Raw genomic sequence first — 25,520 nt, 5'->3', positions numbered from 1 at the left:
AAAGCCAGCTTAGACTAGACAGCCAGATACTTTGAGATTCCTCTGAATAACAATATCCTGATAGGCTGTATCTCCTTGAATTGACTGAGGTATATGAAAAGAGTTCAGGAAACAATCTGTTACTGTGTCTTACAACATTTTGTGAGTACCCTGAGAAGAGCATTATTAATGCCATCTCTTTCTTGGCAAGCCCCTGCCTCACCTACACAAAGATGGCATTAATAGTTTTTTACATTTATTTTGGACTTTTAAGGTTTCAACATGCTTTGACACAAAGCCAAATATTTAATATCTGAGGTTAAATAATGTGTAGAAGTTTATGAAGGATTGTAGTGTTGGGGCTCGGTATAAAGCCTCATTTTAAATTTGAAATACTGTTCATTTTGAACCAAATCATGAACTCTTCCTTCTTGCTTCAAAGTCAGTTAGGCAAGTGAAAAAAGGTAGAAATGTACTTTTGCCTCATATCCATTCTTTAGAAAAAATTAACATATTTAAAATATTAACTTCATGTCTAAAATTTTAATCTGCAATTCAGTATTTATTTACTGAGCACCTACTCTGTTCAAGGCCCTTGCTGGGTGCTGGAAATGCATTAAAGTACCAGATCTGTTTCTCTGTCTTTGAGGGACATGTGTTTAGCAATTGGATGGGCTATGTCTATCTAGGTTGAATTCCAGTCCCACCACGTTCTTGTGCAACTTTGAGCAAGTATTTTTGATGTTTCTAAGACTCCGTTTCTTCACCATAAAATACGGCCATGGTATTCAACCACTAGGGATGTTGTGAATTAAACCAAAACACCTATCATAACTAGAAGTGCTTGGCAAAAGAAGGCTTTAATGAATATTAACTAATAACATTGTTATGGTTGCTGTTGTGTTATATATGTATAAAATTTCAGGGTTACTGGAATGGAAATAGATGTGCTTACTTGAATTTAAGGGCATAGTTTTAACACTATATTAGGATGTGTTAATTTCCCGAATATTAACTAGTGATACAATATTGGATTTGTGCCAATTATTAATCTTTGGTGCATTTCTGTAGCTAAACTGTCCTTTTATGTCTGTATTTTTCAAAAGAAGTATTATATTGTGGGGGTTTCCTACTTATTTTAAGTTGAAATATATTCCAAGATTGCATGAAAGGGAAAAAGAATATACGCTGTTCAATAGGTCAGTGTCCTGTTGTATTACTGTTTTTAAATAGAGTGTACATGATTAAAAACCAATAAAATATTATTACATACTCTTGAACTTTTATCCATTCAAAAAATAGTAGTGAAATGGTTTATATTCTTATAATACTAACTGGGAAATGAATGATGACAATTATCTATTTACTTTATATATAGCACACCATGAAATGTTTCAGCTATAGGAAGAAAGACTTTTCCAGATCTATGAATACATGAGGGAATTGTTTATGTGGACATAATACTATTCAGGAAAGTGTTAAAATTGAAACTATAAAATTTAGCATCAAGTCAGACATTTCATCTGGCTAAAGTATCCCTGAAGCTGTAAGATAAATGTATCTAGCTCTGCTTGGGTATTTCTGGTGGTAGAGCTCATTCCTGAGGAACCAATTAAATCCCAAACTGTGTCCTCATAACGCATTTTGATAATGACATTTCAGTATAATTGCGAAGGCAGGTGCACGCACGCACACACACACGACTGAGAACTCCTAAAGTAGGGCTTGTATCATCGTTAAAGCTGGATTGCTTGATCTCAATTCAGCTCTACACCTCTTAGTAGGTTTGCAATTTGGGACTCTAACCTCTCTAACCTAGTTCTCTCATCATTCTTAAAGCAGAGTTTGCAAGCCACCAGGCCACCAGCTACAACTGCACACAGACCCAGCATGTTCTGTCTTCACTCAAAGGTTTATAAAGAAATCAAAATAATTATAATACGTTAGTGGAAAATTTCACAGGAAAATATAGCTTGATGGATTTTCTTAAAAACAAAACAAAATTAAAAAAACAAAAGCATAAGTCATCTAGCATCAGGCCAGAATTCTAAGCTATTTTGCTAAGTTTTCAGATCAGAAAAATGCTACAGAGCAAGTCTTTCTGTTTTGACTTGTACCAGGCTACTCCATTTATGTGTATTAGCCCAGCAGTTTGGGATTCTTAATAATGACCTTAAAATGTATGCCCTTTTCATCACCAGGTCTGTAACTTTTTTTCCAGCTCCAACTCCTGCTTTGACATAATCCACTCTTGCCATCAAATTTGATGGTTTAATTTCAACAAACACAGCATTTATTGAATCACCAGGGAACATTGCTATTCCAGCAAAGTATTCCTATATGAGGATTTAAACCAAACTGGAATATTTAAATGCATGTTATATTTATTCTTCTTTTTTCTGAGTCATGATTCTCTTTCTTTTGACCGCATTCCAGTAGAAGTCTGCTTTTTGTCACTGGCACTTCATTATACATTGAGGAGCTATGTTAATTCTTTCAAGGGTACCTTTAATTGTAGAGGGATAGGGTTGGCCTCTGATGGAAGTAGTTCAGCATTAGTCTTTGGAGAAGATAACATTATCATAAGTAGAATTTTCTGCCTTTGTCAAACAGGTGACACCCCAATCTTCTTTCTCAGTAAAGATAATCCAAAAAATGTATTTTGGCCCTTTTATATATCAGGAACTCTGCTCTATTCAGAAATATTAAGACTCAGTCTCTACCCTTAAGGAGATTGTATCTAATAAAAATACAGGTGATGACAATGCAGTGTCTTAATTGCCAGGATGTAAGTTTTGTATATGGTAATATGGGGACTTAGGAAGAGGCATGTCCAAATGTGCCTGCTGAGTTAGCAAAAGGTTTCCAGAGGCAGTGTTGAATCTGAGATTTGAAGGTCAAGTTAGGGGAACACATGCTAAAAGGAGGAATAGCATAAACAAAGGCAGAGAAGCTAACAATACCTAGTGTACTCAGGAACTACATGTGGTTTATTATCTCTAGAGAAGAGATTAACTTAGTGGTCATGGAAAGAGAGCTTGGGCTGTGAAAGTGTGGCCAGAGCCTGGGGTGCTAGATATATGTTGCAGAGATAATGGGGAACACTGAGTAACTGAGGGCAGATTGTAAACAACAGACCAGTTTTTATCCAGTTCCTGTTGTGAGAATGTTTTACAAACTTAGGTGATTTGATGGAAGGTTTATCTTATTTTTTCTTTGGTATAAAAGTGTGTTAAATATATCATCTGTGATCGAAGACCATGTTGTAGTTATAGAAGATATCTTGATTCTCCTTGTCTCTTTCCAGTCTCTCCTGTAAACCTTGAATTTGCTCACTTGACAAGTATACTGAACCTTAAGTTACATGATGAACAGACTTGTGACTGTTGGCTCAGCAATTTCTGGAAATGTATCCATTTTTCCTCGTATTTTCTTCTTTTCCTGCCACCTTGCACCTTGAAACTATCTCATACACCGAAATGACATTATTGGTTTATTGATGCCCACTCCCTGAATAGCATGTTGGTGCATGTTTACTGGGGAGATGTCATGTTGGTGAAAGCCTTTACATTAAGGTGACAGAGAGTATCTGGAGGAGCGCAAGGATTACAGCAGACCTGGACATCCCTGGTCTGGACATACACTCTCAGCATTTGTCTCCCCAAGGCTAAAGTATTCTGATGTGCTGTTGATTTTGACATTGTTCATCCCTCTGTTGATGAAGATCATGTATATGTGTTTATTCTCAAATATTTATTACTAAAAGCTTATAATGTGAGAGGCTTCATTCTCTGGATTACAGAAAAGAATACCAGCATGGTGGGGAAACATACAACAAATTATTACATTATACAGTAAGACATGAACCCTCTGGATCCTGCTTATATCTTCAGTTCCATTTTGTTTTCCTTTTCCCTTTGAACACTAACTTCCTTTCCTCCAATGTGCCTGACTCTATTTTGTTGGGTTCTTGGCATATGCTGTTTATCTGCTTAAATTCTGAAAGTATTACTGTAATGTGTGTGTCAGAGTGAGGAGGAAAAGTATAGTGTTTTTGTATGCAACTGAAGTTAAGTTTTTATCAGCTCAGAATAGAATTATAACAATAGGAAGATTTTTGCAAGCCCCATGGTAACCACAAAGAAAAAAATCTATAGAAGATACAAGAAAAGATAAAGAGAAAAGAATCAAGGTATAGCAGTAAAAGAATCATCAAATTCCAAAGGAGGACAGCAGAACAGGAAGAGAGGAATAAACTAATAACAAAATAGAGAGAAAACAATGAACAAGATGGCACTTGCCTAGAGAAAATTATTTTAATAACATTCAAGATTAATTAGATTAAGTTAATAGATGTAATTGATAGATTAATATCATCACTCAAAAGACAGAGTAGCTGAATGAGCAAAAAAACCCAAAATCTATCTGTATGCTGTCTGCAAGAGACCCATTTTCGATTTAAAGACACACATAGGCTGAAAGTGAATGATAACAATATTCCATAAATATTGTAACTAAGAGAAAAGAGGTGTCTATACTTAGACAAAAACAAAATATACTTTAAGACAAAAACGGTCAAAACAGGCACAGGAGGCCATTACATAATGATAAAAGTTTATTTCAATAGGAAGAGATAATAATTATTAACATATATTCACCCAGGATGAGAACACCTAAATATATAAAGCAAACACTGACAGATCTGAAGGGAGAAATAGCAATGAAATATAGGCAGACTTCAATATACCACTTATAATAATGGACAGATGATCCCCACTGAAAATCAATAAGGAAACAACAGACATGAACAACACTGTGAACTAAATGGACCTAACAGTCATTTACAGAACATTTTACTTAGTGGCAGCAGAATATACATTCTTCTTAAGGGCACATGGAACATTCTTCAGGAGAGCTCACATGCCAGGTTACAAAACAATTTATTATACTTTTAAGAGGACTGACGTTATTCCAGGTATTTTTTCTGACCACAATTGAATGAAATTGGAAATGAATAATGAAAAGAAAAATGGAAAAATTTACAAATATGTGAAAACTAAACCACATATTCTTTTTCTTTTTTCTATTTAGGGCCACATCTGTGGCATATGGAAGTTCCCAGGTGAGGCACTGAATTGGAGCTGCAGCTGCTGTCCTACGCTACAGCCACAGCAACAGCACCCCCATTCAAGCCTCATCTGCGACCTGTGCCTCAGCTTGTGGTGATGATGGATCCTTAGCCCACTGAGTGAGGCCTGGATTGAACTGGAATCCTCATGAACACTAGTTAGATTTTTAACGTGCAGAGCCACAATGGGAATTCTTAAACAATACATTCTTGAACAACCACAGAATCAAAGAAGAAATCAAAACAGAAACTAGAAAATATCTTCAGAAAAATGAACATGAAAACAGAATATACCATCATTTATGAGTCTATAGCATCATTTGAAGGATGTAGATAGAGTCCCTTTTCCTATATAGTCTGATCTCCTCAATTCCCCTTCATATAGTCAAAGAGTATAGGGATATAACAAGGAAAAAAACAAAAAGTACATTCAGGAGTTTCCGTCGTAGCACAGTGGTTAACGAATCCGACTAGGAACCATGAGGTTGCGGGTTCGGTCCCTACCCTTGCTCAGTGGGTTAACGATCTGGCGTTGCCGTGAGCTCTGGTGTAGGTTGCAGATGCGGCTCGGATCCCGAGTTGCTGTGGCTCTGGCGTAGGCCGGCAGCTACAGCTCTGATTCGACCCCTAGCCTGGGAACCTCCATATGCTGCGGGAGCGGCCCAAGAAATGGCAAAAAGACAGAAAAAAAAAAAAAAAAAGTACATTCAGCAACACCAGTTCCAAGCCAAGTCTGCAATCTACACCACAGCTCACAGCAATGCTGGATCTTTAACCCACCCAGGCCGGGGATCTAACCGACATCTTCATGGATACTAGTTGGGCTCATAACCCACTGAGCCACAAAGGGAACTCCTCAAAAAGTACAGTTACTTAGAAAAAAGATAATTATTTCAAAAATTGTACCAAATCATTACTTCTAACTGTGCCCTGAGTCAAGATCTATGGCAAAGACTAAAAACAACAACAAAAAAAAAATGTGCAAACAAATGAGTAACGACAACAAAACAAGCCAGGGCAAAATTTCTGTTCTCAAAATGCTATCAATTACAAGAAGAAAAGACACAGACTTGAGAAATGATTAGGTAGCAATATAAAACAATGTATGAAATTAATGATGCAAGAAATGAGCATTGAAAAAAGTAAAAGAATTGAAGGAGCCTCCTGTGAAGAAGTAGGGCTTAGGTATTAGATTAAATCTTGAAGGGTAATGTAATAGAACTATATTGTGTCTTGGTTCTAAAACCATTGTAATTTTTTGAAACAAAAATTGTAACATCATATTCTAAATAGGTTTTCTGGAAGAAAAGGGGTACAAAGTGATAGCTGACAAAAAAAAAAAAGGGCACATCAAACAATTCTTTGTCAAGTTTTTGATAATGGAGCTCCACGAATCCCTGGCTACATTGTCAAATGGAAGGCCACCTGGCTGATTATCCTCTTGGCTTCTAGAATGAGCAGGCGAAAGCAGTTCTTTGAGCAGGAGCAATGAATTTGCTGTGGGTGAAAAATACACCTAAAGGGATCTGAGACCAGGAAATGAGTTTGGTGCTAATGGCTTATTGTTTGAAGCTCATCCAATCTGAGACAAATCTCAATATTATTTTGTGTGTACATTTAACTTTTTGAACAATATTAGGTTTTTTGACATCTTAAAAGATATTTACTCCTGGTTTTATTTATTAGACTATAATTAGAGATCAACTTGTGAAATAGTTTAAGCTGGATGGGGTGGAGAAGAGAAATCTAATTAAAAAAATAAAAAAGAGATAAAAAATAATTAAATGACTCTATAGAGCCACATTGCAGTCTGTTTTTTCTTTCTTTCTTTCTTTCCTTTCTTTTTTTTTTTTTTTTTTTTTTTGCTTTTGCTTTTTGGATTTTTTTGGCCATACCCACAGTGTGTGGAAGTTTCTGGGCCAGGGATCAAACTTGAGCCACAGTTTCAACCTATGCCACAGCCAGTGCCACAGCTGGATCCCTAACCAGCTGCACCACAAGGGAACTTCTATAATTTAATTGGTTAATGCCTCTTGAAGGTAAAGACAGAATCATGAGATTAATCCAGTATTTCCTGAAGTTGTTTGCTAGGTTTATCTTTCACAGTAAACTGTTGGGACTCAGTGTTAGGATTCTTTATGGTGATGAGAATGAAAGATTAAAGAGCATGCTCAGAAAACTGTCAACAGAAAATATGAGGCAGGAATGGAGAGAACCCCATCAGTGGAGGACTTAGAATGGGGACTGGGATAATTCTTCATGAAATTTTCTTAGGTTGGGGCTTATGCCAACCATGTAATTTTGTCTTTGGGGTTAATTTTCAGTGTTGCATTCCTAATGCTTGGAATCTTACTTTAGAACACATGCAAATTTTTATATAATGTAAACTGTGACATGTATTTTGCTATGATTCTAGCAGTGTGCATGTTAGGATGCTAAACTGGAGAACAAAATTCATAGCCTGACATAGAAAATAAATAATGCAACATTCTTTACTCTGTTTGGCCAACCATATGCTTTATATCAGAATGAATATAAATATCCAGTTTGCAGACTTGGTCTAACAGGGTTGATAATTTGGGAGAATAAAGTTATAATAGTCATAGAGTCATACTTAAAGGGCTTTTAAAATTTGTTTTCACTAACATAATTCTTTAGATCTCCCCATGTTTGTAAATTGAACTGGCTATACATCATCACAAGAAACATATTTAAGAGTATACTTTTTCAACTTTAGCAAATTCAATAGTTTTTCAAATAATTTTAAACAAGTAACAGCTGCAATTTACAGTTGTTCAGATTCAACATACATGCATAGAGCTGGAGTCAATATATTCAACTGGTATATTAGTTTCTTCATGATTGTAAATACCTGGTTATCTATCTCTGTTTTGCTATATATCCACCCACCCATCCATCCACATCCATATATTAGCCCATCCATTTACCTAATAACTGATTTACCTTTATATTCAATTATTTACAATCTGCATATCTATCAGTCAATGATGCATACATCTGCCTTTATCTAAACCCAAGCTACACAACATTACATACCACATCATGCAAACTTTGACATTGCCAGGCAACTAGATAACTGGATATTTATTAATGGTTATGAGTTCACTTTTATGCATTAAGCATTTCTTCTATTTTTAGCTCTCAGAATTATGATGACAAAAATGCTCTTAATTTCGCAGTTGTCCAATTGAGAGATAGACAGAGACAGGCAGAGAGAGAAGGGGCACCTTCTTGGCTAGACTGTGTCATCTTATAGGTATATAAACTTGGAAAAGTCACTTTTTTTCTTCTTCTAAATTTCATCTTCTGTAAGATAAATAGATATCACTGAGATGATTTCTATGTTCTAAAATATGTAGTTATTGGAGTTCCCGTCGTGGCGCAGTGGTTAACGAATCCGACTAGGAACCATGAGGTTGCGGGTTTGGTCCCTGCCCTTGCTCAGTGGGTTAACGATCCGGTGTTGCCGTGAGCTGTGGTGTAGGTTGCAGACGCGGCTCGGATCCCGCGTTGCTGTGGCTCTGGCGTAGGCCGGTGGCTACAGCTCTGATTGGACCTCTAGCCTGGGAACCTCCATATGCCGCAGGAGCGGCCCAAGAAATAGCAAAAAGACAAAAAAAATAAATAAATAAAATAAAATATGTAGTTATTAACTATATTGAATATGTTGAAGGACTACTGTTTCATTGATTCCTTAAGTCAAATACTGTGTTTAACCAAGGTGAAAGAATATGCAAAAGCTATTTTGCCACTTGTTTAAAAGGAACACATTTTAAAAATAAAAAATAAAAGGAACACATTAGAAAAAACAAACAAAAACAAAGCATTAGGCACTTATCTGAACCCTAACTTCTAGATGGCCTCTCAGAAGGTGGCACCAAAAACTTCAGAAATCTAGGATGACTGGATATAAAATTAAATTTAAGATTGCTATCACAATAGAGTTATCAAGATTGCTATAGAATAATCTAGAACATAGCCATGGGGGCACTCTTATGAACCACAAGGATGAGGCATTTTAAGTAGAAGTGACTGATGGGGTGGCTTTACCAAGGGGTTTTAGAAGTATGGAATCCAAGGCAAGCCAAGCAGGCAAGGGTTGGTTAAGCTCCAAGAAGAATGAGATTTGGCAGAAGGAATGCCATTTTTGAACTTTGTTAGATTGTTGTTGGTGGTGCTTGGAATGCTGTCTGAAAATGATGAGCTGAAAACAATACACCTTAAAAGAACTTTTCCAGTGATTCCTTTGTGCACTATGTTATCATAGAGAATTGAATAAAAAAATCACTCCATTGGCAAAAACCTCTTTCCAATTCCCATACTCGGTGACAAGATAATTAAACTCATACCCCTTCTCAGTTATGTTAGTTACAGGACAGCCAGTTCCCAGAGACACTTCATCAGAATGTAAGAAGTGGTCTTGACCAAGCAGAGTTGGTGGAACCACAGCCTGGAAGGTAGAGGTAGTACATCCTGTGGACACTGACTCTTGCTCAGAAAAAGCCAAAATCATGCAGAAAAGCAAAGAAGATCTTTTGGGACCCTGCTATTTACAACATGTACTTTGATTATAAAAATGATACAGTGAACATCATGGCACCAAAATAACTTTTTACTGCTTAGAAAATAAATACCCATTTTGTAGGTGAAAGACCTTAGATTCTGTTTTGAAAAAGCTACAGTGTCCCTGGATCTTAGTTGCATTTTCTGTAGAATGAGAATGGGAATGGGATTTATTGTATAAATTCTAGAATCTAGTGTGTGTATATACACACACACATATATATATGACTATACAAATTATCCTGGAGATACTATACTGTTTTAAAATTGTGAAATCCACACTAAGGAGCTTAGAGACTGAAATAAAGTACATTCTTATTCTTATCAAAGATATGCTACAAAAATATTAAATAGCAAACATTTTCACTTACCAAGAACCCCCCATTTTTTTCTGGATTCTGAACTAGAACAATTCATTTATTAGCTCCTTTTTCAGCAATTAAAAATGAATGAATGCTTGAGAGTCCAGGTGTTGGAATTTTCACACTTGCCCCCTTTTTAGAGACAATTATAAGAGACTGGGAGGAAATATGTTCTTAAAACATACAGATATTTTACTTAATACTCAAATAAATGCTTACACCTGACAAGTCTTGAATATTCTAAAAAGTGAGTCCTTGTGGGATAAAATTTGGAGTATAGATTTGATAATGCTCCCTAGTAAATATTAGGTTGTGTGAGGAACTCTTTTTTTTTTTTTTTTCCTTAAGTAAAGGTGGGAACCAGGGGATTCAAGGTCTCAGGGACCAAGAGCCCTACCTCAAGACACCATACCACTTTTATTGTGCTCTTTAGATGAGATCAAGTGAGGAGTAGCTATGGGTGGATGATATAGGGTTTGTTTCCTATTATATAAGTTCTTTTACTATTTAAAAAGCCACTTAGATGGTAAAAGGTTAAGCTCTTACTCTGACCTCTTGGCACATAACAGTTCATTTATACCTTTAGGTCTTTGTTCTTAAGCTTAAGTCATTTACCAGCACTGTGACTGTTTTTCCAAGAGGAACCCTTAATATTAGTGATATTTAGGGACTACTCAGGCTGATTACAGAAATAGTTCTGTCTTCACCCATCTTGCAATAGCATCGCTATGTTGACCAACTGAGTGAGGGGAATAGATGCTCATTTTTGTATGAGGAATTCAAGGGGTATGATCAGTCTTCCTAGACTTAAAGACACAGCTGCTAAGTTTTCTCATGGAATCTTTGACATTTTTATTTCTAAGAGTATAGATTACGGGATTCAAAAGGGGAGTGAAAATGGTATAAAATACTGAGAGCACTTTGTCTATTGGGAAATTTGTGAAAGGCCACACATAGATAAAAATGCACGGGCCAAAGAAAAGGGTCACAACGGAGAAGTGGGCACTGCAAGAGGAGAGGGCTTTGGAGGACCCACCGGAGGAACGTTGTCTCACGGTGACCAGGATGACAGTGTAAGAGATCACCAAGAGGATGAAGCACACCAGGGCAATCATGCCACTGGTTGAGATCATGAACACTCCCAGGATGTATGTGTCTACGCAGGCAAGTTTAATCACCAAGGGGAGATCACAAAAGAAACTGTCCACTTCATTGGGCCCACAGAAGGGCAGATTTACAGTAAATGCTAACTGACTCATAGCGTGGAAGATGCCAACAATCCAGGAAAGTGTCACAAGCCCAACACACATTCTCCGGCTCATGATGGTTAAGTAACGTAGAGGCTTACAAATAGCCACATACCTATCAAAAGACATGGATATCAGCAGTACGATCTCAGCACCCCCTAAGAGATGCAGGAAGAATATCTAGGTGATGCACCCTTCAAAAGAGATGGCTTTGTGCTCACTGAGGAAATCTGCGATCATTTTGGGGGTGGCAAATGAGGCCAGAGACATGTCAGTGAAGGAGAGATTGCCCAGCAGGAAGTACATGGGGGAGTGAAGGCGTGGCTCTGACACAATGGTGAGCAGAATGAGGAGGTTCCCCAGTACAGTGGCTGCATAGACTATGGAGAAAAACAGGAAATAGATCTGGAGTTCCCAGGCACTGGAGAGACCCTGTAGTATGAATTCCCTTATGACTGACTGATTGTTCCAGGCCATTTCACTCTGATTTCTGGAAGACTCTGGCATTTCCAGGTGGAGGAGAACTAGGAAAAGTACAGTGATTAAACTCAAAGTGAGTTTTTTTTTGTGGGGGCATGAAATAATGCAGTGATTGCCCACCACCAGACAGTTTCCTGCTGTCTCACTCTCTTGCTCACATTGGTTGAATATTTCCCCCATGGCTTTTCCAGATATCTTAATTAATTCAATTCAAGATTAAGTCTTAGCAATTTGCTTACAAGTAAAATGCAATCTCCATGAAAGAAATGAAAATTCAGCTATTTGAATATTCATTCCTCACTTTGTGAAAAACGTAAAAAATTCAAAGGTAGCTGCCAACAGGTTTTGAAGGGGAAGGGAGTGGGTAAGCTTTTTCAAAACATCATGATGAAAGGGAAAGACAGGAGTGAACAATGTTTGAGAATCATGAGTGATTGATTATTAGTGAAAACACAATGGTGCAAAGCGACGTAGGCACCAGTTTCTTGCAGTGGGTAGGATAAAGGGACACATCATGAGGAAAATGGGTACAGAGAATACATAACAGGGGTACATAACCTGCTTCAATTTTCTAATGGGGATTTTCCAGAATAAAAATAAAATAGCCTCATGTTCTTAGTTCTTCATTTCAGTTATCAGGCATGAATGACCCTGTATGGCCACCAATGCCATACATTTTTCAAAGGCTTGTGAACACTATAAGGCCTGAAGGTTTCATACATTTCTTTTCTTTTTTTTTTGTCTTTTTGCCTTTTCTAGGGCTGCTCCCATGGCATATGGAGATTCCCAGGCTAGGGGTCTAATCAGAGCTGTTGCTGCTGGCCTATGCCAGAGCCACAGCAACGCAGGATCTGAACCGTGTCTGCAGCCTACACCACAGCTCGAGGCAATGCTGGATCCTTAACCCACTGAGCAAGGCCAGGGATCAAACCTGCAACCTCATGGTTCCCAGTCGGATTCGTTAACCACTGAGCCACGACGGGAACTGCAATCATACATTTCTAAATATATTTTAAATAGACTCTGTTAAGTATCATGCTTCCTGAAGTCAGATTTTTTTTTTTTTTTAATTTTCCCACTGTACAGCAAGGGGGTCAGGTTATCCTTATATGTATACATTGCAATTACAGTTTTTCCCCCACCCTTTCTTCTGTTGCAACATGAGTATCTAGACATAGTTCTCAATGCTATTCAGCAGGATCTCCTTGTAAATCTATTCTAAGTTGTGTCTGAGAAGCCCAAGCTCCCGATCCCTCCCACTCCCTCCCCCTCCCATCAGGCAGCCACAAGTCTCTTCTCCAAGTCCATGATTTTCTTTTCTGAGGAGATGTTCATTCGTGCTGGATATTAGATTCCAGTTATAAGTGATATCATATGGTATTTGTCTTTGTCTTTCTGGCTCATTTCACTCAGGATGAGATTCTCTAGTTCCATCCATGTTGCTGCAAATGGCATTATGTCATCCTTTTTTATGGCTGAGTAGTATTCCATTGTGTATATATACCACCTCTTCCGAATCCAATCCTCTGTCAATGGACATTTGGGTTGTTTCCATGTCCTGGCTATTGTGAATAGGGCTGCACTGAAGATGCGGGTGCAAGTGTCTCTTTTAAGTAGAGCTTTGTCCGGATAGATGCCCAAGAGTGGGATTGCGGGGTCATATGGAAGTTCTATGTATAGATTTCTAAAGTATCTCCAAACTGTTCTCCATAGTGGCTGTACCAGTTTACATTCCCACCAACAGTGCAGGAGGGTTCCCTTTTCTCCACAGCCCCTCCAGCACTAAGTCCGATATTTTTTAACTGTTGAATTTTATAGACTTTTACCAAAGCAGTTGAAGCAGAAAATTTCCTGTTTCTAAGAGTTCACTTGGAACAAATAGGAAACCGTTCATGTAGAGACAGGGGATGATAATGGAGAACCTAAAAGTTATGTAATATAACATGACATTAAAACTTGGCTGCTTAGGGAAACGCTAAGATCTGAGAAGACTTTACAAAGTGCACTGAAAGTCAATTGAAATGTTGTGTCACTAACCCAAGCTTTTCTTCTCTCTTTTCTTTCTTAAAACTCTGCTGTGGTATACATTCTAAAAGAACTGTTCCAAAACCAAGCCAATTTACATATGCAATTACCCATACTCTGACTTTTTGTTCTGATGTTTGGTGCCCTTTAACTCCACACTGTTTTTCTGACTTGACACATTTCAGAAACTTAGATTTGTTTCTGCATCTACGTACCTGATAGTAAAATGGATGTCTCCAGCAGAGCTCTCAGTTAAATTGGTGAAGTAGAAATAGCAGTGACCTGGGATTCACAAAATTTTCAAATTTTGTGGATTCAACTTTTGTCCCAGATGTGTGAGACTGGAAAATTTACTGCATCAACTGGTTCTGTGATTCTTCATACATGAGTGGGTTGATCTAGATGATTTTAGAATCATTTTCCACACACATATTAATATTCCAATACTCGATTAACCCTTAAAGCAGTGACAACTGCTCCAGAGTGACTTCAAGTCAATCCCCTGCCCAATTTCTGGGTAAAGGAGGTGCACTATCTTTGAGACATTTGTATTTATAATGCCGGCTTTGATATGAATTGATTACATGGCATGAAAAAGACCAGCTGTTCCTTAGAGGATAAACAAATGTTCAAGTTCCAGCAGGAGTTATTAGAACATTCAAGTTGGTTTGGCCAGAGTTCAAGATGGATCACAAAATGTTATGATTATTCTTGAGTGCTTCGTGTACATGGAATGAATATAGTGGGATGGGGACAGCATGTAGGCCACAGCAAAGATAAGACAAATAGGATCTATTATTTGATTTGGGGTCTGCAAATGTTACCTCTCAGTTCCTCCAACAATAAGTGAAAATAAGGTCTGTGTTTCTCTGTTTAGGATCAAAAAAATTCATACATTTAAAGGAAGTATCTAAAACCCATGTGAAGAGAAGTGTAAAGCCCTCCTATAAGACACAAATATAGACTCGAATAGATGGAAACATATAATGTGTTCTTGAACTAATTTATAATTTCTTCTGAAGTTAATTTACAAATTTAGAGCAATCTGGATACAAATAACACCAGTCCTCTTAGATCTAGATAAACCGATTACAAAACTCTTTTGGAAAAGTGACATGCAGACATGCAAGAAGAGCCAGGGAAACATTTTAAGAAGTAAAGCAATGGGAGCAGATTAGCTCTAGAATACATGAAAACATGCTAAAAGATACCATAAATAAAACACTTTGACATTGATAAATTAATAAAAAAAGAATCAAAAGAAACAAAAGAGGAATCCTAGAAATAACTTAAGTGCATTTGGAAATAAAGTAGATCATGAATGAAGTTTCTAAAATGAGTGGGGAGCAGTAAGTGCTTCTTAACAACTGATTTTGAGATAACTAGACAGCCACCTGGAAAAAGAATTACATTCATTCCTCATGCCTTACCTATAACTATTCAAAATGGGAGAAATATTTGGATGTGAAAATGAAATGTTTTTATAGATCTAGAGGAGGAGATTATTCCTAACTATAATTCAAAACCCAGAGGTAGTAAGGGAAAATTGAAAATTTTGATGGCATAAATAAGTTTTCATGACACAAAAACATAGCTGACACAAATGAATATCTAGACAAAAATCTGTAACTTTTTAGGCCAAAACAATGATACATAAATGCATAAAGAGCTACTCTCAGAATAAAAAGCCTAGCAACCCTCCAAAGAAATGGGAAAAGGTGTGCAATTGGCTACTATTTATATGAGATGCTCAAACTCTGTATGAAAATATTTTAAAATTACATTGAGATACTGTTTATCAAGACATATTGTAATAGAGTTTCTATCAGACAACAAAATTTAATGGCTTGAAAATCTACTATGGACAATGATGCAGTGAGGTGATATTAGTATGAAAGTGAAATGATACAACCCCATGAAGAGACATTTATATATACATATATATACACACACACCCTTAAAGCAGTGTGTGTATATATATATATATATCTTCAAATAATATATACCTTTAAATAAGTCTATAAGGAGAGAGATATAATAGGGTAGAGGTGTCAGGAATAAAATAAAAACTTTTTTGTCTTTAAAAAATTAGCTTCATTTAGGTATAATTTATATTGGATAAAATTTTCCTCTTTTAAGCAAATGAGTTCCGTGAGGTTTGAAAAATGTACCCACTCATGTAAATACTACCACAATCAAGATATATCATCCTCCCCACCGAAAAAATTCCCTTATGCTCTTTTGCAATCAATACTCTACTCCCACCTCCACTGCCAAGAAATGAATGGCTTGTTGTCTCTATCATTTTGCCTCTCTGGAATATCATATAAATTTAATCACAGAGTATGTATTCTTTTGGTCTGTCTCCTTTCACTCAGCATATTGCTTTTGAAATTTATCCAGGTTGTTACATGTAATGGTAGTTCGTTTCCTTTTATTGATGGGCAGTATTACATGGTGAGGCTATTTCACGATTTGTTTACCCTCACACCTTGATGGACATTTTGAGTTGTTTACAGTTTTTTAATATTATGAATAAAGCTGGTATGAAAAATTATGTACAGACCTTTGAGTGGACTTGGGTAAATATCTTTCCTCTTGATAAATATGTATTAGAATTGTTGGGTAGTATGTTAAGTGTTATTTTCAACTTTAAAGAATTGGATAAATTGTTTTTACACCGGTTATACTATTTTGCCTTCCCACCAACAACTGTGATAATTTCAGATGCTCTCCACATCCTTTCTAGTACTTGATATTATTAACTTTTAGATTTTAGCCCTGCTAGCATGTGTAACATGGTATCTCATTTCCATTTTAACTAACATTTCCCTAATAGATAATGATGTTGAGTATCTTTTCATGGGCTTATCATTTTCAAACGCCTTCTCTGGTAAAGTGTGTGTTCAAATATTTTACAGTTTTATAGGATATTCTGTCCTCTTATTATCTTAAAAGTTTTTCATATATTTGGCATACAAGTCTTTTGACAGATATATATTGTACATTTCTTTGAAATTACTTTTAACAGAGTATAATTTATAAAAATACTGAGTCACTATGTTGTATACCTGAAACTAATAAAACATTATAAAATAACTATACTTAAACTTTGAATATATCTGGCTTCTTGGTTTTTACTTAAGTTAGGAATTATATTAGTCAGAGTTCAACTTGAGGCACTATACATCATGGGATAAAGGATTTAGTATAGGAATTAGACTTTGAACAATTATGGAAGGACCTGAGGAAGTGAAGATATGAAATGGGGAGCTACTCAATCAGAGGCAGCAGCACTAAGCAGTCAGTGTAAGAAACCAAATCCATTTAGCCAATGAAGTAGGAGTCATAAAGGGGGAGCTGACAGGAAAAATTATGTGAAGCTGTTACTTCTGTGGTTCTGTGGCAAAGCACGTGGTCAAGGATTGCAGCTACCGTTAATTCTCAAATTGAGCAGTTAGGAAAATGAATTGGACATAGTTAGGTAGTGCAACATTCTAGAACCTACTGGCATGTCTTAAGTCAACTAACTATAATGATCAGAGAGTAATGGTTGGTGCTTTATGCTACCTTTGAAATCCCAAAGCGATTTCCTTTTAGACAATACCTAACCAGAACTATGCAGGGAATGGAATTATGGGAAATGTAGATCTTACTTAACAATTTTTTTTTGTCTTTTATCTTTTTTTTGTCTTTTTAGGGCCACACCTGCAGCATATGGACGTTCCCAGGCTAGGGGTCTAATTGGAGCTGTAGCCACTGGCCTATGCCACAGCCACAGCAATGCAGGATCCAAGTGTCATCTGCGACCTACACCACAGCTCACAGCAACGCCAGATCCTTAACCCACTGAGCAAGGCCAGGGATCGAACCCGCAACCTCATGGTTCCCAGTCAGATTTGTTTCTGCTGAGCCATGATGGGAACTCCTTACTTAACAGTATTGATAATGAAAAGATGCAGTGTATTCTACCCCATAGTCCACAGGAGAGACTCAAGCAGTTGCATTTATCCAGGAGCTTGGCTGGTGTTGGTGCCCTCTCTAACATATCTAGCACCTCCACTGGAGTGGCTGAAATGGCTGGGCAGTGGCTAAAGTGGCTGAAATGGCCTTTTTTTAGAAAAAAAATTATTTTTATTTTTAATTTTTTGCCTTTTTATTTTTGTATATTTAATGATTTTTTTTTTTTCATTATAACTGGTTTACAGTGTTCTGTCAATGGCCTTGTTAAGATGAGAGTGCTTGGGCATTTTTCAAAATCCTTCCTTTTCCCCTCCCCTCGCTGGAAGCTGGTGGGGTGGAGGGGGGAGATTTTTCTCTGGTATTTACTGTGAGAACCTAATCTAACTCTTGGAGGTAAATATTATGACCAGGTCCCCTCGTTTTTAACTCCCAGATTTGTCCATCCTGAGCTTCCAGCAATTTGCCAATGACAGTTTGAGTTTTCCCACCCTGCAATGGTTCCCTGCACAGTTTCCACTCATGTGTCTCTGCTCTTGTTAATTGGTGGCTCCTGTATTTGCCTTCCTGTCTCTCCAATCTTGGGGGCAGTGATTTGCCCTGTGTCTCCATCTCAAACATCTTAAAGGAGCTGTTGAGGAAGTTCCTGTTGTGGCTCAGAGGAAATGAATCTGACTAGCATCCATGAGCATGCAGGTTCAATCTCTGGCCCCACTCGGTGGGTTAAGGATCCAGCGTTGCACTAGCTGTGGTGTAGGTAGCAGATGTGACTTGGATCCTGAGTTGCTGTGGCTGTGGTATAGGCCAGTGGCTACAGCTCCGATTCGATTCATAGCCTGGGAACCTCCATATGCTGTGGGTGTGACCCTAAAAAGACCACCCCACCAAACCAAAAAGTTTTTGAAAGCCTGTTCAGCATTTTCTTGTCAGGGTGGAGTGACGATCTCCAAGCTCCTTACATGTGGAACTGGAAACTGGAAGTCCTAATCTTAATTTCTTTTTCTGCTTTAACTTCATTGATATATATACACACACCCTTGAGCCACAAAGGTTTGAACTCTGCATGTCACATATACTTGGATTTTTTTCAGTAGTAAATACAATGTGAGGTTTGTTGAATCCAAGGATGTGGAAAGACAGGTACAGAATGCTATCAAGTTATACAAAAATTTTTGACTTCTTGATCCCAACCCCTGCATTGTTTAAGGGTCAACTGTAGTTCCAAAAGTAAGACATATCTGACTTCATTTAGAATGTTTTCAAGGACATCTGGGTTGTAGCATGTATCAGTAATTTATTCTTCATTCTACTTTATGACTGAATAACTTTCCATTTTATGACCCTACCACATTTTGTTTATTCATTTATCAGCTGATAGATGTGTCTACCTTTTGGCTATTGTGAATAGTGCTGCTACAAACATTACTGTAAAAGTTTTTGGCACACAAGGTTGCTTATTGAATTATTCCATTTGTATGAAATGTCAAAAATAGTCAGACCCATACAGACAGAAAACAAATTAGTGATTGCTAGGGTCTGAGGAAGGGAGACTTGGGACTGTCTACTCAGTGGGTATCGGTTTTCCTTTTGAATAAGATGTTCTGGAACTAGATGGTGGTGAGAGTTGCACAACATTCTGAATGTACTTAACACCACTAACGGTAAATTTTATATGATGCATATTTTACCACAATAGTAATAGTAAGAAGTGAAAAATATCCAAATACATATAAAGAACATGTGTCATCTCCATATTCTCTATTCTCCTGACCTGAAGTAACCAACATGAAACAGCTTAGTCTGCTTTGTTATTGTTTGATTTTACACAATTAAGACCATAAAATACATATTACCGATCAGTTTCTTTTTATTTGAGAGTATATTGTTGACATATTTTTTAGGTCAGTATATTCAGATTAAACTATTTCTTTCCATGACAGCTGAATTTTTTCTTTCTTTCTACACATACACCTGTAGCATATGGAAGTTCCTAGGCTAGGGGTCCAATCAGAGCTACAGCTGCCGGCCTACACCATAGCCACAGCAATGCAAGATCCAAGCTGCATCTGTGACCTACACCACAGCTCATGGCAATGCCGGATCCCCAACCCACTGAGCAAGGCCAAGGACTGAACCTGCATCCTCATGGATACTAGTCGGATTTGTTTCCACTGCGCCACACGGGAATTCCCAGGAAAAGTATATTTTTAATTTTAGCAGTTATCTCCAAGTTTTAGAGTTTTGTTTTAGCACAGCAGTCTACTTTGGAGAAATGTCTATTTAGGTCTTCTGCCCATGTTTTGCTGGGGTTGTTTGTTTTTTTATTGTTGAGTTATATGAGTTGTTTGTATATTTTGGAGATGAAGCTCTTGTCAGTTGTATCATTTGCAAGGATTTTCTCCCATTCTGTGGGTTGTCTTTTTGTTTTTTTTAATGGTTTCCTTTGCTGTGCAAAAATGTCTGTGTTTAATTAGGTCCCATTGGTTTATTTTTGTCTGTATTGTCATTATTCTAGGCAGAACAAGACGTTGCTGTGATTTATGTCGCAGAGCTTTCTGCCTATGTTTTCCTCTAAGGAATTTTATAGTATCTGGCCTTATAATTAGATCTTTAATCCTTTTGAGTTTATTTTTGTGTATGGTATTAGAGAGTGTTCTAATTTCATTCTTATTCATGTAGATTTCCAGTTTTCCCAGCACCACTTATCGAAGCAACTATCTTTCTTGCACTGTATATTCTTCCCTCTTTGTCATAGATTAGTTGACCATAGGTATTTGGGTTTATTTCTGGGCTTTCTATCCTGTTTCCCTGATTTCTATTTGTTTTTGTGCCAGTACCATACTACTTTGATGACTATAGCTTTGTAGTACAATCTGAAACCAGGAGCCTGAGTCCTCCTGTTCCGTTTTTTTCTTTTATTTTTTCTTTTTCTTTTTTTGCTTTTTAGGGTCGCACCTGTGGCATATGGAAGTTCCCAGCCTAGGCGCTGAATCAAATTGGAGCTATAGCTGCCATCTTATGCCATAGCCACAACCATGCCAGATCCAAGCTGTGTCTGAAACCTACACCACAGCTCATGGCAATGTCAGATCCTTAACCCACTGAGTGAGGCCAGGGATCGAATCCATAACCTTATGTTTCCTAGCTGGATTCATTTCAGCTGTGCCAGTTTTTTTCTTTTCAATATTGCTTTGGTTATTTGAGGTCTTTTGTGTTTCCATACAAATTTTAAAACATTTCGTTCTAGTTCTGTGAAGAACAGATGGCCAGCAGACACATGAAGAAATGCTCAGCATCACTAATTATTAGAAAAATGCAAATCAAAACTACAATGAGGTACAGAATGTCATCATTAACAAGTCAAAAAATAACAAATGTTAGAGAGGACATGGAGAAAAGTCAACCCTCCCTCACTGCTGGTGGGAATGTAAATTGGTATGACCACTATGGAAAACAGTAAGGAGGTTCCTCAGAAAACTAAATATAGAACTACCATATAATCCAGCAATTGCACTCTGGGGCATATATCCAGACAAAACGTTCATTGAAAAAAGATACATGTGCCCCTACATTCACTGCAGCACTATTCATAATAGCCAAGACATGGAAACAACCCAAATGTTCATTGACAGATGAATGGATTGAGAAGATATGGCACATATATACAAAGGAATACTACTTGTCCATGAAAAAGGACAGAATAATGCCATTTTCAGCAACATGGATGGAACTAGAGATTCTCGTACTAAGTAAGATAGAATTAGAAAGACAAATACCATATGATATCACTTATATGTGGAATCTAAAATATGGCACACATGATCCCACCTAAAAAACAGAAATAGATCATGTATATGGAGAACAGACTTGTGTTTGCCAGGGGAGGAGAGGGATGTTTTGGGTTGGTGGATGCAAACTATTACATTTAGAATGAACAAGTAATCAGGTCCTACAGTACAGCACAGAGAACTCTGTCCAGTCTCTTGGGTTATAACATGATGGAAGATAGTAATGGAAAAAAAAGAATGTATATATGTATGGCTGGGTCACTTTGCTGTATAGCAGAAATTGAAGGAACTTTGTATATCAACTATACTTTTAAAACCCCCAGAGCAATCTATACATTCATCTGTGATACAGAATATCCTTCATCATTCTTTTCAATTTTGATCAACTTGATGGGCAAAAATGACACTGATTTTTTTAATAACATGTAGTTTCCTGACCATTAATGAAATTAAATATTTCTCAGAGGTTTACTTGTTATTGGATATAATTTTCTATGAATTGCCTATTTAGATTTTCTGGCCAGTTTTTTTCCTATTGAAACTTTTTTCTTATCAATTTACAGGCGCTTACATACTAAGGAAATAAAAAGTTTTCTATCATATATATCACAAATATTTTCTCACATATTATTTCCTTTTCATTTTGTATACAATTTTCATTTGAATAAGCATAAAATATGCTTACTTTAAATCAGCTTTATTAGGAATAATTTATATTTAAGAATACAATTGAATTAGTTTTGACAAATGCATGTAGTTGTATAACTCCTTCATATTTCCATCACCCCCAAAACCTTCCTCATATTTCTTTATCATAAATCTACTTTCTAATCCTGAAGTCTGGACACTGCTGATCTTCTTCCTATAAAGCAGTTTTGTACTTTTTCCTTTTAAAAATTTTCAGATAAAGAGAAATATAGTATGTAGACTTTTATGCCTGGCTACTGTAATTAATTAATTAATTAATTTTTGCTCTTTAGGGTGGCACCTCTGGCATATGGAAGTTCCCAGGCTACGGGCTGAATTGGAGTGGAGCTGTAGCTGCCAGCCTATACCACAGCTACAGCAATGCAGGATCCAACTTGTACTAGTCAGATTCCTTTCTGCTGAGCCACAATGGGAACTCCTTAACTTAGTCCATTGGTTCTCAACTAGGGATGGTTTTGCCTCCTTGGGGGACATTTGGTAATATTTGGAAACATTTTTGATTGTCATCATTTAGGCAGGGTGAGACGTGTTCGTGGCTTGTAGTAGATGGATGTTGAGGATGCTGCATAACTTTTACAATGCACAGGACCACACTCTACAACAAGCAATTACCTTTTCCTAAAGAGCAACAATGCTGAGATGAGAAACCATGATTAGGATAAAACTTTTGAGGTTCACTCATGTTTTTTGCATGTGTCAATTAACACATGCTGGGTAGTGTTTCATTATATGGATATTTCTTTACATTTTTTGGCTGACTAGTATTTCATTATATGAGTACACCTCTAATGACTAGTCAATGGACATTTGTTTTTTTTGTCTTTGTTTTTTTCCTCTTTTGGACTATCATGAACAAAGTTACTATGAAATGTCACATATGTCTTTTTGTGGACTTATGCCTTCATTGCCTTTGGGTAGATAACCTAAGAGAATTTTTCCTGAGTTACATGGTAATTGTATGTTTCACTTTATATAAACTGGCAAGCTATTTTCTCAAATGATTGTACCATTCTGCATTCCCACCAGCAATATATGAGAGTTATAAAAGCATTCTGTTGGGAGCAATGGTGGAATCATGCACTGAATCTGCTCATTGTGTGGCACATGATACTTCTGCCCATATTACAGTGAAGAGAGTAAGTCATGTTTCCAGGGCTTTGGTAAATAAAATGGGAATTATACTCTTCTCACAGCAATGGAAGGTCCCTAAAGAGATGGACTAGGTGGATTAAGATAGCAAATTGCATAATAAATAAATAACTCATAGTGACAGTTTCTTTCTTTCTTTCTTTTTTTTTGTCTTTTGTCTTTTTAGGGCCACACCCATGGCATGTGGAAGTTCCCAGGCTAGGGGTTGAATCAGAGCTGTAGTGGCAGGCCTACATCACAGCCAGTGCAACTCCAGGCCCAAGCCACATCTGCGACCTTCACCACATCTGCGACCTTCACCACAGCTCACGGCAATGCTGGATCCTTAACCGACTGAGTGAGGCCAGGGATCTGTGTCCTTGTGGATGCTAGTCAGATTTGCTTCCGCTGAGCCACCATAGGAACTCCTTTAACTCTTATTTTATTATTCCCAATAACACTCACGTTACCAATACCTTAGTTGAAGGGATCTCCTTATACATATTTAATCTCCTGCCTAAAATTTCTTTCTTTTCCAAATAATCTGTTTAAATCCTTAACAAAATATTGATATCAAATTGCATAACTTTGCCTACAATTTTACAATGAATCTTTGTCATCTTTTATATTGTTATATTTTAGAGGGTCATCATTCTCGTTCTTCCAACCTGCTGACCGAATATCTTGTTCCTGCAAGTAAGTTCCATCATTTTTTCTTCCCACATGTGTTTTTTTTTTTTTTTTTTCCTTGCTATACAAAATCTTAGTTTTCATTATAGATCAAGTTCATGACATTTCTTCTGCAAGAACACTTTCTGGATTAAGTAAGCATATTATAAATTTTCCTTTACCTAAAATTCAGTTCACTCATGATCTCTGAGAATGGGTTGAACACTTGATTTATTTGGCTGTATTTTTTACCAATTGTTTTATTTATGAGTGTTCGATATCACAAAGAAATTATAAATTACTTGACGTAGAATGGAGTTTTCCTGGATTTTATTCTCCACTGTCTCTAGAACAGGATTATATAGTCAAGACTGCTTATTAGTGTTGGTTGACTTGATATCTCCTGCTACCTCTTAAATGATGTCTTTCCCAACTTCCATTCCCTGAATCTCTCAGATCCAGGTTAAAAACAAACATTGTAAATTCCCATAAGACTCTAGATATATCTTCCTGTTATGAACCAAATAATACCATCTTTGTTGTTTAATAGATCCCATTGCGATATAATTTCTTGGTCAATTCCCAAGTTCCTACAACATCCATTTTTATCTACAACTGCTAAATCACTGATAGTTCAACAAGGTCATTTATTTATACTTAAAATTACCTCTTATACATTCTCTGTCACAACCTTTTTAATACTCTGAAGAGTCTAAAGCCACGATTCTGCTTAGATCTGGTAAGCAAAGGTGTTTTTGCTCTCTGCCTTTCCTTCTACCATCTTCTAACCCCTACTCCATGAAGCTGAGGTCAATAAATAGTTTGCATATGTTGGCCTATATAAAAGGAGAATTCAAACAAGAGTTGAATTCAAACAATGAGATTGATCTTTGAGCTCTTTCCCATATAAGTGATGTGATAAATTCTTTAGGAGACAAGGTAAAACTTTAAGTCATTGAATTACAAATATTTGCAGGAGCAAACTCCTATTTAAAAAAGCAATTGAGAGAAAAGAAGTTAAATGCCCTTCCTTGGGCTGTATGGCTATATTGTAGTATATTTATTCCACTGGGTAAATATCAGCAATACTAATTTTCTCTGTGTTTCTAACGGGTCTAAATCTGTGAATATGTTAACAATTATCTGGAAATTTACAAGAGTACTGCAACTGTTCACTGAAGTCTCTATGATGTTGCTTAAAAGCTCATGTCCCATATATGTGATATAATTTTTACATGTTCTTTCAGTAAGGATAACCTTATGGATGAATTCTAAATGACTAAACCTGTGTGTATGTGGTGTGTGTGCATGTGTGTTTGTGTTTAGCTTATAGTTAGCCCAGAATAAGTTCCCATTTAATGTGAGCTACCACCTTTAAAGTTATACAAATAAATGAATGGACAAATATGTAGAAAAGTAGATCTGTTAAGGATGATATAATCTCGTTTGGATGGCTCATTGG

General features: G+C 36.9%; 1 long non-coding RNA gene and 2 pseudogenes across 1 annotated transcript in view; all 3 read right to left on the bottom strand.

Moving 5' to 3' along the window:
• LOC146401740 (uncharacterized) overlaps positions 1 to 25,520 on the bottom strand; it is a 269,339-nt gene that overhangs the window by 39,506 nt on the left and 204,313 nt on the right. The gene's annotated exons all lie outside the window — the stretch shown is intronic.
• On the bottom strand, positions 8,980 to 10,764 carry LOC146401744 (oocyte-secreted protein 3 pseudogene; annotated as a pseudogene).
• On the bottom strand, positions 10,833 to 11,777 carry LOC110258400 (olfactory receptor 4K3-like; annotated as a pseudogene).

This window comes from Sus scrofa, chromosome 7 (assembly GCF_054392235.1).
Source record: "Sus scrofa isolate SSC_HxYL_T2T_F1_AM1 chromosome 7, Sscrofa_HxYL_maternal_Yorkshire_Landrace_v2.0, whole genome shotgun sequence".
Classification (NCBI taxonomy): domain Eukaryota; kingdom Metazoa; phylum Chordata; class Mammalia; order Artiodactyla; family Suidae; genus Sus; species Sus scrofa.
This window is presented reverse-complemented; position numbering and strand designations above follow the sequence as displayed.